The sequence below is a fragment of the Galeopterus variegatus genome, unplaced genomic scaffold, assembly GCF_000696425.1.
Source record: "Galeopterus variegatus unplaced genomic scaffold, G_variegatus-3.0.2 Scaffold29, whole genome shotgun sequence".
In the NCBI taxonomy this organism is placed as follows: domain Eukaryota; kingdom Metazoa; phylum Chordata; class Mammalia; order Dermoptera; family Cynocephalidae; genus Galeopterus; species Galeopterus variegatus.
The window spans coordinates 188,363-201,283 of record NW_007726140.1 but is presented as its reverse complement, the minus strand read 5'-3'; positions in this window follow the sequence as shown (position 1 = coordinate 201,283).

The following is a 12,921-nucleotide window of genomic DNA, read 5'->3' as shown; positions in this document are numbered from 1 at the left end:
TGTCATTTTCTGAGAGGAGAGCAGCCAACTGTTGAGTCCTCTTCTCTCTGCTTGCTACCATACCAACACCACCTCTCCTTCCCTCATCCTAGAAGTTCCTTCTCTCAAAGACAGATGCCCATATGGTATCCTGAGAGTTAACATCCTTCCTTTCATATCCACTTTCCTTAGCTCAGAAGAGAAAAAAAACTGTTTGGCTTTATTCAGCACCTGGTGTGGTCTCACAGGCTTTAATTCTTTGGTAAATTACACCGATAATTGTTTAGCCATTAGAGAAAAATTGGTCTCATAACATTTTCCTTTTATGTGTCTCACTAACATGGTAGAATGGCCCTAGCCTCCAGGTGAAGATTTAAAAAGTAGCATGTGGAGGAGGCCGACTGGGGATGTGCATGGAGGTAAGTTTACAATGTTTCAGGAGGAAAAGGATGCAATGGGAGAACATGATTTTTAAAACAGACATAGACCAGCTAGGAATTAAGAATTTCTTAGTGTCTTTAAGGAAAAGAGACAGTGAGTGATTAATATTTAGGCTTACATTTTTTGGGGAAAAAAGCACTGAACAGTAATTTAGTAGACAGTGTCCATATGAGATGTTTTTCTTCTATAACCTATTTTGATATGATTTAATTTCTCTTTGCAATAACTTTATTACAGTTAAAATACATTAAATCTTGAAAAGATCATAATTTTACATATGGCCTGAGGGATAAAAAATGGGTTTACGTGTTATCCTGCATTTTTATAAAGCTGGCCACAAATCAGAGGAATACAAACAGAATTATTTTGAAATGATTTATAAATAATATGTACACTATTGTTTCTAAGAGGAAATTCTTTTCTGGCAGAAATGACCAGCAAAATTCCTTGATTTATCCAAATAAGCATGAATTTTGTACCTACCATGTGCTGTTTGCCTCTTAGAAATTAAAAAACAAGTAAATCAAAGATGCTGACCTCAATAGCATAGAGTCTGCTTGAGAAAACAGATAATAAATAGAATTATGGTACACAATGTGATCAGTATTCTAATAGAGCCACATAATCAGAACTAGAGAGCAATCAGGTGGAAGTAAGACTTTATAATAGGCCATTGTCTCACTCTGCCTAAATCTGCAGGGGCAGGTGCAGCTTGACTTTTAAAATGAGAGCTGATGGGTAAGTAAGAATTCAGAAGGGCAGGTAAGGAAAATTACAGATGCTCCTCAACTTGTGATGGTGTTACATCCCTATAACCCCATCGGGGTTATCAGATCAGGGTGCCCACGTTCAGGTTCTGGTGAGGGCTGCCTTCCAGGCTGTAGGCAGCAAACTTTTTGTTGTATCATCACATGGCAGAAAGAGAGCCACACATGCTCCTGACTTAGGATAGGGTTACGTCTAATAAACCTGTCGTAAGTAGAAAATGCATTTAACACACCTAACCTAGCCTACCTTAAACATGCTCAAAACACTTACATTAGCCTACAGTAGGGCAAAATCATCTAACACAAAGCCTATTTTATAATAAAGTGCTGAATGTCTCATGTAATTTATTGAATACTGTACTGAAAGTAAAAACCTGGTTGTTGGGCCGGCCCGGTGGCGCACTGGATAGTGTGCCGCTTGGGAAGCGTGGTGGCGCTCCTGCCCGAGGGTTCGGATCCCACATACAGACCGGTTCCCGCTCACTGGCTGAGTGAGGCGCGGGAGCAACACCGAGGGTTGCGATCCCGTTGCCGGTCCCCGGTCCGGTACGGGGGCAACCCTGAGGGTTTCGATCCGTTGCCGGACACGGAAAAAGACAAAAAGACAAAAAAAAAAAAAACCTGGTTGTTGGGTACTCGAAGGGGGGTTTCCACTGAATGCGTATTGCTTTCGCACTATGATTATGATGAAGTCGAAAAATTAAGTGGAAGAATCGTTAAGTCTGGGACGTCAGAAATTCTAGGCGGTACGGGGGCAACACTGAGGGTTGCGATCCGTTGCCGGACACGGAAAAAGACAAAAAGACAAAAAAAAAAAAAACCTGGTTGTTGGGTACTCGAAGTGGTGTTTCCACTGAATGCGTATTGCTTTCGCACTATGATTATGATGAAGTCGAAAAATTAAGTGGAAGAATCATTAAGTCTGGGACGTCAGAAATTCTAGGCTGAGAACCACCTGTGCAAAGTAAAGATGCAGAGAGCATAATGCTTTCAGGTGTTACAGACACTTCACTATAATTGGGTTGGAGAGAGGGAGTAACCAAGGCTTAGATCTTCAAGGGCCTTTTCTAGCATGCTAAGGAGGCAGACATTACCTTGTAGATCAACACTTCTTGAACTTGTTCATATGACTCACTTGGGGATCTTTTTAAAATGTAGGTGCTGATTTGATAAGTCTGAAGTGTCAGCTTTTCTAAAAAAAAAAAAATTCAGGCGATGCTGCTACAGCAATGAAGTGTGGTCTGTGGACCATGCTTTAGGTTGCAAATAATTACAAATTCCAGTAGCTGGAATGATCACCTGTGTACCAACATAGGACACCTTCAGCCCTTTTAAAGGAAGGGTGTGGGGTGGGACATAGACCAACTAGAGCCTCCAGGATGGTGGATTCTGCCAATAAGCTGTCTCCTGGGTTTATTGCAGGTGCCCTATAAATGATATTTTCTACATGTTTGTCATGTGAAGATGGTGGGGAAGCAATGGCAGTACAAATAATCTAGCACATTGTTGTCTTTTTTTTTTTTTTAGTGGGTGCAACAAACAATCGCAGTTACCCACACAATGCTGCTGATATTTGTTGTCAGTGTCGCCCAGAGCCTTCTCTGTTCAGCAATATGCATTTGGAGATTGAAATCTTGGCTCCAGTTCACCTCTGCAGTGGAACTTAGATCACCTCAGCTGGTGGTGGTTTCTGCAGCAGCCCAACTCTATCAGACACAAAATTAAAAGATTCTATTGTGCGGTGGCAACAAAAGAGTGGTAGAATTAAAATATAAAAATCTTGTTCTATGACCCTCCAGTTATTATTGTTTAATTACTATTTTAGGGGTTTATAAGTTATTTTGTTGTCACTCCTTAGTCCATTCTCAAAATATGATAAAGATTATTAAGTTGGCCATTTTTCCTAATAACCCATAATAGATATCTGGAATAAGAGAACGCCAGACTATATGAAATGAATGAAAATTAGAATTTTTGTGGAATCAATTGGCCTTTGGGTTATCTGTATGTACGTGTGTGTATAAACATGTTCACACATATGTGATTGTATCTGCAGGTCAATTTCTAGAAAGGAAAATGATCACATTTGTTGTCTCTGCAGGGGAGAACTGGGGAATAATGGTGGGGGTGAGTATGGGAGGGAATCTTCTTGCCAACAGTAACCCTTTTATCCTGTTTAAAGTGTTTTTCTGATATGATATCATAACTTTAAAAATATTAGAAAACAAATAGTTGTCTCGATGATTTAAAAGCCTGATGACACTTACATGTGATTTTTGCCTTTGTGTCCTTTAGTTCTGCTAATTTGGGTAATAATAGCTTTCCTCCTTGGTGATCTGGTATTGAAACTCCTTTTGTACTGTGTATTTAAGAGGAAAATATTAGTATCTTTAGGTCTCCTGAAGTTTAAACCTAGTTTGCTAAATTACCCAGAGTCTGTTACTAAGAAAATCAATCTTTGCAATAAAAAATTCCCCATAAGTCAGAATTTTTTTCAATTGTTTCCTCAGTTTGTAATTTCTGCCCTCTCTTCAGACAATAGTGAAACATAATCAAAATGAGATGCAGCATTACAAAATAAAAAGGAACTGAAGGGAAAGACATTTGTTTTCAACACAGTCAATCATCTTCATTGATGCCCTTCTCTCTCCCTGCAACTATAATATCATAGAACTCTGGGGAAAAGCACATTCCAGATATATGCTTTATAGACTAGTAACATTTAATGGATAACTTTCATTATGCTATTATATATTTATAAGCATAGAAGTGTTATTGTCTTCCATAAATACTATGAGTATTAAACATTCAACAGTTATAACCCAGTTTGCAATCTCATAAGACTTACATGGAATCTCATTTTAATAAGTTGGAGTGAGCTCTATGAACTTATTTAGACTCTTAAATTATGTTAGTACATGCCCTTTGTAGAAATGAGAACTGAAATAATTTAGATTGGGGCTCTATCGTTCTGTAATGTTTCTCCTTCAAGTAGGTAGTACATTGTTCTAAAAGACTTAAAAGCAGTGCTTTCTGAAACTAATTTGTCTACTTATATATAATAGGCCTTATGTTTAAAAATCATTTCTAGGTTTAATCTATGAGGATATAAAGATACGATATAAATGTTTTCGATACAATAATTAATATTGAACCAACCTCCACTTCGTACTTGTTTTTAGTAAAAACATCTTCCTTCTCCATAGCCTAGTCTAGCTAGGTGTGAGGTAGAAAGCCAAGAGCTGCTGGTTTTTCTTTTTTCTTTTTTTAAATCTTCAGTCTTCCCAGTAATCAGCAGTCTCCCAACAAAAAAAAGCCTAGGAGGAGATGACTTTACTGCTGAAATCTATCAACCCTTTAAAGAGAAATGAATACCAATTCTCTTCAAACTATTCCAAAAAATTGAAACAGAGGCCACTCTCCCAAACTTATTCTATGAGGCCAGAATAACCTTGATACCAAAACCAGACAAAAAGACACAACAAAAAAAGACAACTACAGGCCAATATCTTCGATGAACATAGATGTAAAAATCCTCAACAAAATATTAGCAATCAGAAAACAGCAACACATCAAAAAAGTTATACACCATAATCAAGTGGGATTCATCACAGTGATGCAAGGATGGTTTAATATATGCAAATCAGTAAATGTGATACACCATATCAACAAAACCAAGGACAAAAAACATGATTATCTCAATAGATACAGAAAAAGGGTTTGACTAAATTCAACATGCCTTCATGATAAAGGCCCCCAGCAAATTAGATATAGAAGGAAAGTATCTCATATAATAAAAGCCATTTATGACAATTCCACTGCCAATATTATCCTGAATGGGGAAAAGGTGAAAGCTTTTCCATTAAGAAAAGGAACAAGACAAGGATGTTCACTCTCGATGTTGCTCCCGCCCCTCGCTCAGCCAGTGAGCGGCCAGTCTGTATGTGGGATCCGAACCCTCGGCGGGAGCGCCGCCACACTTCCCAAGCGGCGCACTATAGCAGTGCGCCACCGGGCCGGCCCAAGGATGTCCACTCTCACCACTCCTATTTAACATAGTATTGGAAGTACTAGCCAGAGCAATCAAGCAAGAGAAGGAAATGAAGAGCATCCAGATCAGAAAGGACAAAGTCAAACTGTCCCTGTTTACAGATGACATGATCCTGTATATAGAAAAACCTAAATACTCTACCAAAAAACTTAAAGCTGATTAATAATTTCAGTAATGTGGAGGGATACAAAATCAACACCCAAAAAATCAGTAGCATTTTTATACTCCAATAGTGAACTAGTAGAAAAAGAAATCAAGAAAGCAAGCTCATTTATAATAGTCACCCCCCAAAAAGTAAAATACCTAGGAATCAATGTAATCAAGTAGGTGACAGATCTCTACAATGAGAACTACAAAACAATACTGAAAGATATTAAAGAGGATGCAAAAAGGTAGAAAGACATTCCATATTCTTGGATTGGAAGCATTAACATTGTGAAAATGTCCATACTACCCAAAGTGATCTATAGATTCAATGCAATCCCCATCAAAATACCATGACATTCTTCACAAAGAAAAAACAATCCTAACATTCACATGGAACAACAAAAGACTCTGAATAGCCAAACAATCCTGAGCAAAAAAATATATATATATATTAATAAAGCCAGGGCATAACACTACCAGACTAAAAATTATACTACAAAGCTATTGTAATCAAAACAGCATAGTACTGGCATAAAAACAGATACTCAGGCCAATGAAACAGAAAAGAAAACCCAGAAATAAACCCACATACTTACATCCAACTGATCTTTGACAAAGGCAACAAGAACATACATTGGGGAAAATACTGTCTCTTCAATAAATGGTGCTGGGAAAATTGGACATCCATATGCAGAAGAATGAAACTAGACCTGTACCTCTTGCCATATACCAAAATCAACTCAAAATGGTCTAAAGACTTAAATATAATAACTGAAACTATAAAACTCAGAAAACATAGGGGAAACACTTCAGGAAGTAGGACTGGGCAAAGACTTTATGAATGTAACCCCCAAAGCACAAACGACAAAAGGAAAAATTTTAAAATGCCATTATATCATACTAAAAAGCCTCTGCACAGCAAAAGAAACAACAGAGCAGAAAGACAACCTATGGAATGGGAAAAAATATTTGCAAACTATATATCCAACAAGGGATTAATATCCAGAATATACAAGGAACTCAAATAACTTCACAGTAAAAAATCAAATAATCCAATTTAAAATGAGCAAAGGGGTTGAATGGATATTTTTCAAAGGAAGACATACAAATGGCCAACAGGTACATGAAAAAATGCTCCACACCACTAATCATCAGGGAAATGCATATCAAAACCACATTGAGATATCTCACCCCAGTTAGACTGGCCAGTCTTAAAAAGACTGAGAATAACAAATGCTGGTGAGGATGTGGAGAAAGGGGAACCCTCTTACACTGTCAGTGGGACTGTAAAATAGTACAGCTATTGTGGAAAACAGTATGGAGGTATCTGAAACAACTACAGATGAAACTACCATATGATCCTGCAATTCCACTTTTGGGTATATACCCAAAGGAATGGAAATCATCATGCCATAGAGATACCTGTATTCCCATGTTCATCACAGCTTTATTTACAATAGCCAAAATATGGAACCAACCTAAATGTCCATTGATGGATGACTTGATAAGGAAATTGTGGTATATCTACACAATGAAATACTACTCAGCCATAAAAAAGAATGAAATTCTGCCATTTACAGCAACATGGATGAGCTTGGAGAAAATTATGTTGTGAAATAAGCCAGACATAGAAAGAGAAATACCACATGTCCTCACCCATAAGTGGGTGCTAAGAAGGAAGGAAGGAAAGGAAGGAGGGAAAGAAAGAACAAAAAGAAAAGACCACAATAGTATATCAATCTTTCAGAAGGAAAGAACAAATCTATGGTTGCTAGAAATGGGAAGCATGAGGAGAGATTGGGTAAGGAGCATAAAGAATAATTACGATTTGTAATAATGAACAGGCTAATAATATTGATTTGATCAACACATGTTGTACACAGGTGATGGTAGTCAATGTTGTACTCAAAAAATATGTATAATCAATTATACTGCAATTAAAAAACATTAAAAATAAATAAATAAATAAATCTTCAGGCTTTCTACTACTGATGAACTTCCCAGGAAAAGAATACTTTTTTTTTTTTTTTTGTCTTTTTTCATGTCCGGCAACGGATCGCAACCCTCAGTGTCGCGCCTGTACCGGACCAGGACCGGCAATGGAATCGCAACCCTCGGTGTTGCTCCTGCACCTCGCTCAGCCAGTGAGCGGCCGGTCTGCATGTGGGATCCGAACCCTCGGCGGGAGCACCGCCACGCTCCCAAGCGGCGCACTGTAGCAGTGCGCCACTGGGCCAGCCCCAAAGAATACTTTTGCTAGAAACTTAACTGTCCCCTAAAGACACTGCTCCAAACCACTATTTAAGAGACATATACACTTCTCTGCCTGAATTTGCCTTAAGACCATGTACTCTTCATGTTGGAAGGCACCTTATAAGTTATTCAATATAGTGATTCCTATACCTGGCTTCTCATCAGAATCACCTGTGAAGCTGGTTAAAAAAAAAAAAAAAAAGTAAAAAAATAAAATAATTCCTGTCTCTACCATAGCCTTCTAAATAATAAGCTTCAGAGGTGAAGCCTTGTAATCTATATGTTTTATATGTTTACAGGGTGATCCTAATGAAACTGACCTTTCAGCATGTAGGTAGATGTTTAGGAATAACCAGTTCAAAACTTTAACATTACACAAACTTAAATGCCTTCAGGGGTCAGCCAGGTAACAGAAGTGTGGGAGGCAGTCCTGTATAAAACCCAAGGAATGTAACTGGAAATGAGGAGAGCTTGCAGTCTAAAACATTCAAATTAATATTTCTAAAACTTTGCAGTATCAAAGTTTTCAAACAGAAATAATAGTATAATGATTGTCCATTAGCCCAGATTCCAGATAGAACTATTTACAATATTTTGCCATATGTGCTTCATCTATCTCTTTTTTATTTCTTTTCTCTCATTCAATAGTCTTTTTAAATGATATCTTCACTGGATATAGAATTCTAGGAGGACAGTTTATTTCTTCCAGTACTTTTAAAGATGTTGCATCATTATTTTCTCACTTGATTGTTTCTAATGAGAAATCTTATGTCATATTTATTTATTTTTTTCTGTATGTAAGATTCTTTTCCTCTGGCTGTTTTTAAGATTTTTATCGCTGGCTTTGAGAAATTTGTTTCTTGTTCTTAGAGTTTGTTGAGGTTATTGAATGTATAGACATACTTTTTATTAAATTTGAGAATATTTTGTCCATGTATTAGTCCGTTTTTATTGCTTATAACAAAATACCTGAGACTGGGTGATTTATAAAGAAAATGAAATTTATTTGCTTACAGTTTCTTAGCCTGGGAAGTCCAAAGTCCATCTGGTGGTGGAGACAGTGACCCAGGGGTCTCACATTGCAAGATGGTGGAAGCAGAGAGAGCAGAGAGAGAGAGAAAGACAGACTCTCCTCTTCTTTTAAAGTCCTCAGAACCACACCCCTGACCACCATTTTTAATCCATTCCCTCCTGCACGGTCCTACAATCCAATCACCTCTTCAAGGCTCTGCCTTTCAATTACCATGACAGGATTTCCCACCCTCTTAACAGTCACAGTGGGGTTAAGTTTCTAATACATAGAATTTGGGGGATACAATTCAAGCTCCAGCGAGTTTTGGGGGACATAATTCAATCTACTACAGTCCATTTCAAATATTTTTTCTGCATCTGACCCCACCCCACTTTTGAGACTCCAATTACATGTATGTTAGACAACTTAAAGTTGTTCCACAGCTCACCAATTTTCTTCTCTCTTTTTTTTTGTTTTCCTTTTTGTCTTTTTTCGTGACCGGCAACGGATCACAACCCTCAGTGTCGCGCCCGTACCGGACCGGGACCGGCCACGGGATCACAACCCTCAGTGTTGCTCCCGCACCTCGCTCAGCCAGTGAGCGGCCGGTCTGCATGTGAGATCCGAACCCTCGGCGGGAGCTCCGCCGCGCTCCCAAGCGGTGCACTGTAGCAGTGCGCCACCGGGCCGGCCCTTCTTCTCATTTTTAAAAATAATTTTTCTCTGTTTCATTTTACATAGCTTCTCTTGTTTTGTCTTCAAGTCCACTAACTTTTTCTAATTGTCTAATTACCTAATCTGTTAATACTTCAGACATCATAATGTTCATATCTAGAAGTTTGATTTGGGTCTTTTTCATATTTTCCATGTTTCTGCTTAACATGTTCAATCTTTCTTGTAGCTTTTTGAGCATATGAAATATAGGAAAATAACTGTTTTTGTCCTTTTCTTCTAATCCTAACATCTGTGTTATTTCTGGGTCAGTTTCTATTGATTGATTTCTCTCCTCATTTGAGGCCATATTTTTCTATTTTGTGTGCCTGATAACCTTGATTGAATGCCAGATATTGTGAGTTCTACCTTGTTGAATTCTGAATATCTTTTAATTCCTCCAACTATTTTTGATTTTTGTTCTGGGATGCAATTAAGTTACCTGGATACAGTTTGATCTTCTAGGGTCTTATTTTTAAGACTAGTTAGGTGGAACTAGAGCAACATTTAGTCAAGGGCTAATTATTACCACCACTGAAGCAGGATCATTCTGAGAGCTCTACTCAAAGCTCTGTGAGTTTGGAAGTTTTCCAGGCAGGCTGGTTGAAACAGAAACTATTTCTGGACCTGAGTAATCTGCAGGTAATGTTCCTGCTAATCTTTTAGTGTGTTTTCCCTCTGGTCTCGGATAGTCTCCTTCATACATGCATTGAATACTCAAAAAGCATCCTCCACAGATATCCACATATGCTCTCTGTGCAGCTCTTTCCTCTCTGACACTTTGCCCTGTGAGCTCTAGCCACCCAGGCCTTCCAGAAGCCTGAGCTTCACCTTCTCCCTCTGGTTCTCTCCTTCTTGTATTGTGGCCTAGAAATTCTCAAGGCAGGAAGCTAGGACAATTATAGGGCTGCTCACATGATCTGTTCCTTGTCACTTAGGGATCACTTTCCATTGATGTCCAATGTTTTGATAACCACTGATTCATATATTTCATCCAGTTTTTCAGTTTTTTTCAGGAGGGAGGTAAATCCAGTCATCTTAATTTTCACAATTAAGAAAGCAAAACAATTGCCTAGTGTCTTGGTTTGTGTTCTTTCAACTGGAAACTCTGAGACAAGGATTGGGTTCAAACTGTTTGAGAGCTTTTCAAATAATCTGCAAGGGAGATTTCAGGAAGCACCATACCCTTATTCCAAGAGACATAGGTGGATGAGGAAAGAGGAATTATTCATCGAGCTGAAGGAGACCTTCATGGTGGGCCAAAACAATACTGGCAAATCACAAACAGGATCGCTACACTCAGTTACAGTTAGCAAAAAGCAGAGGGCACAGAGAAAGGACATGTATATGGGAAGCTCTCTATAGGTACACTGGATTCTAGGCTTGGAAGAATAACACTAGTTTCCAACACCAGAGATTGTCTAAATTCACTCCTATACTGCCTCCATCAGGACAGGTCCAAATATATACCTTGAAAGTCTTAGCATATACAGCTGACCCAGTATAGTCATTTTAAAGCAAAGCTCTCACATCATGTCAATCCAAATTCTGAATGCATCTCTAAAAGATGCGAAAATTTTCTTATATAATACAAACCATTATCAAACAAAATTAAAAATAAATTGTCAATATCATCTAATAGCTTGCTCCTATTCAAATTTCCCTAACTATCTCAAATGTGTCTTAATAGTTAGTTTGTTCAAATTGGGACCCAAACAAAGCCCATATCTTGCATTTGATTGCTATGTCTCTTACATTTCTTTTCATCTAGAACAGTCTATTTTTACCCCCCTCTATTTTCTTTATGCCATTGACTTGTCAAAGAAACAGATTTGTCTTTAGGATGTCCCACTGAATTAGTTGGTTTTCTGTTTCTTATAATAAAATACCTGAAACTGGGTAATTTATAAGAAAATAAAATTTATTTCCTACTGTTTTGGAGGCTGGGAAGCCCAAGGTTGAAGGGGCACATCTGGTAAGGGCCCTCTTCTTGGTGAGGACTCTCCAGAGTCCCGTGTACACAAGAGGTATCACATGGCAAGAGGCTGAGCAAGAGCACATAGCCACATGGTCCAACCACCTCTTAAAGACTCTATCTACCCTTCAGTGCTGTCGCATGGGTATTAAGCTTCCATATGAGCTTTGGAGAGGACAAATATTCGGACCATAACCCTCGCCTTCTGGATGTGGCTGATTGCCTCCTTGTGGTGTCATTTTACTCATTCCCATTTCACTTGTTAGATCTAGAATTTGCAGATTGATTAGGTTCAGTATCTTTTTTGGTAAGGATACTTTATAGATGGTATTGTGTATCTTACATTGCATTATATCAAGAAGCATGCAATATCTGATTATTCTAGGATAGATCAGTGAATTCAGGTGGCAGCTTGAGCCTTCCACTTTTAAATTCTCCATCCACATTTCTCCTGATTGTTTCAGTATCCATTGATGATTGTTGCCTAGAATCTATTAGCATTTAAAAAATAGTTATTTTCTAACCCCATCATTGTTTCTACATTTGTGAACTGAGACTTTTTCTGAAAAAGACAACTTTCCTTCATCAACTAAGATGAAGTTTGCTTACTCTGAAGATACAGTTTGTTCAGGCAATATAAATTCTTTTTAGAGAAATGAGCTGATGCTCTAAAATAAGTGTGTGTGTGTGTGTTTTAAATACTGCCTGCCCTGTCCAAACTGATTTCCTTCGGACAGTGGGTCTAGCCTATGTACACCAGCCTGAAGTCCTAGTTCTCTTTTCTCGCTTTCCAGCCAGAGCCTCACCCTCTCCAGCTGCAGCAGGGAATTTATGGGGGCTACCCAGTCCAACCTCATGCTACTCTAACATTGCAAGGATTTTATAGTTTTCAAATATGGATTTATGTATTAATCCCTTTATTCAATAAATATTATTTGTTGTATATGCAAAAGTTGAGAAGCCCAGTTACTGGTGAGCCAAAGTGTGGCTAAGGAGGAATGCACAATTAAGATTAATCTGTATTTTATTTATTTATTTATTTTTGGCAGCTGGCAGGTAAAGAGATCCAACTCCTTGACCTTGGTGTCATAACACTGTACTCTAACCATCTGAGCTACCAGGCCAACCATTGCATAGCTTCCCCCCCCCCCACCTCTTTGGCAGCTGGCCAGTAAGGAATCTGAACCCTTGACCCTGGTGTCATCAACACTGCTCTCTAACCGACTGAGCTAACCGGCACACCCTACTCTGTAATCTTTACCTGTTCTCTTGAAAGGCACGTCAAATAATTGCACAATAGAGTGCAGTGATATGCAAATCACCTTCAAGGCAAGTCCTTTGGGCCTCATCTTCTTACTGATGGTCACTCCCAACCCCCTCCTAAGCAGAAATTCTGGAGTTGCTACTGAATCTAAACCTTCTTCCAAAGAAGAGCCCTTCGTGTATTTGGATATGAAAATTATGGCTCCATTTCTCCTCAACCCCTGGAGGATCTGATCTTCCTACCTCTGACCTTTAATGTGTGGCACCCTGAACTTATTGCATATCCTGACAGTACTGAGAGCAGTGGTGCTGTCACCCTCGT